The sequence below is a fragment of the Fonticula alba genome, assembly GCF_000388065.1.
Source record: "Fonticula alba strain ATCC 38817 unplaced genomic scaffold supercont2.1, whole genome shotgun sequence".
NCBI lineage: Eukaryota > Rotosphaerida > Fonticulaceae > Fonticula > Fonticula alba.
The window spans coordinates 426,945-428,746 of NW_009242971.1; the positions used below are offsets into that span (position 1 = coordinate 426,945).

At 67.8% G+C, this 1,802-nt stretch overlaps 1 protein-coding gene across 1 annotated transcript in view; it reads left to right on the forward strand.

The window, feature by feature from the left end:
• The window catches only part of H696_00083 (isoleucyl-tRNA synthetase), an 8,932-nt gene that overhangs the window by 3,536 nt on the left and 3,594 nt on the right, over nt 1–1,802 (forward strand). The window lies entirely within an intron of this gene.

Here is a 1,802-nt window from a genome sequence, read left to right on the forward strand (position 1 = left end):
CCCCCCCCCCCCCCCGAAGAGCTCCGATCCGGATGCGCGCGGCGACCTGGGGGAAAGTCCAACCGCCCGGTGGTCCGATTAGCATCACCTTTCGCTCATTGATAACAACACCCTTCCGGGTAAGCTTCAGGGACCTTCGGTCCTTCTTTGGAGGAAAATGTGCTTAAAATACTCCCCCCTTATTGCCACATATCCCCCGGCATTCACATATGTTGGCGCCTACCTCTGCGCCCTGGAGTTCCTGTCCCCCCTCACAGTGTGCCATCCTCCCCGGCGCGAAGCGCTCTGGCGGCCCAACGACGGCGCGGTGCCTGCGGGGCCGACAAGGAACAGCCCCGCTTTGCGACCGGGGGCGAGGGTGCCTGCCCACCCGCGAGGAGCCATCCAGCCAGGAAGAATGCCTGCGCGATATCACGCGGGGCATCGTGAAACGGCATTCCCTTCGGAACACATCGGAATATACCACCGGAGAATGTTTCAACGCCTGAGCATGTGGTCTCCAGCGGCAGATTGGCTTCGAGCCCCATGGCCATACAGCATGCATGGCCGTTCTGCATTGCTCGTGGGTGGTGCCCAAGCAGAACTTCAAGCAGTCGGGCTGAAGATGCAGCACATTCAAGTTGAGGCCCCGGTCTGCTTTTTTCGCCCCGGGGGAGAGAGAGAGAGGAGGGGTGGACGGCCTTGGGAAACTGTTGACCTGGCGAACACAGCGGCCCCTCTGAGTTGAGAGGCGTACGCGAAGGCGCGCCCCGGCACTTGTGCACCTGTATGTGTGATTCTTTGGCGCGCTGCAGGTCCGGGAGCGTGGGAGCCCTGGAGCCCGAGCCGGGTCGTACGATCTGGCGAGCGCCGCTCGGGCGAGGCGGCCCCCGCTCCGCTTGCGTTGGGCGCCCGTGGGCCCGTGGCGGTCTGGACGGGGGGGGGGGGGGGGGCGCGGCGCGGGCGAAGGCGAGGGGTGAGGGGGGGGGGGGGGGGGGGGGGGGGGGAGGGGGGGGGGGGGGGGGGGGGGGAGGGGGGGGGGGGGGAGGAAAGAAAAAAAAAAAAAAAAAGCGCCGGGGACACCGGGGGGGGGGGGGGCAGGGGCGCGGGCATAGCCTGGCATGTAGACACCCCCGGCCAGTGGGGGGGGGGGGGGACATCGTCCCCGAGACTCGCACGCAAGACAACTGCGCGGCAGGCCACCGAAAAAACAGCTGATGGTTCCTGATCGCTTGTCTACGGGGCCTGGCGCCGCAGCCTCAAACGAAAGGCCCTCTCGCGGGGGTTGAAGGACCACGCCGGCTCTCCGTTCGCAGATGGGCGCGTAATATCCTATGGGCTCTCGCCTCCCTCCCCCCCCCCCCCCCCCCGCCACCACCACGTATCCGGCTGCCCCTTCTCATCGAACGCCGTCGCAGGGCGGCCCCTCGGGCTCTGAACGTCGACCGCGCATCTCGGGTCAGCGGTCACAGATTACCTTTCCTCCGGGCCCGGGAAATGCGGGGGGGCTAGGGTGCGGGGAAGGCGCGGGGGGCCTGCCTCCGCCGCCGCGCCCTGCCACAGTGGCTCGGCCCCGCATCAGCGAGTGAAGACTGCGCCAAGGGCCTCCCCCCCCCCGCCCCGCCCCGGGTAGCGCATGGACCAATCAGGAAAGACACACGTCTCCGACCGGCACCTGGCAAGGTACACCCCCGGGTCAGCGTCAGCTACTCACGCCCGCCACCCCTCGCTTCCCCCTCGCCCCTTGCCCCTCTTTTCCCCAGCCACGCGGAGAGATCGACCAAAGTAGTGCTTACGGGTTGAATTTCCGGGGGGGGGGGGGG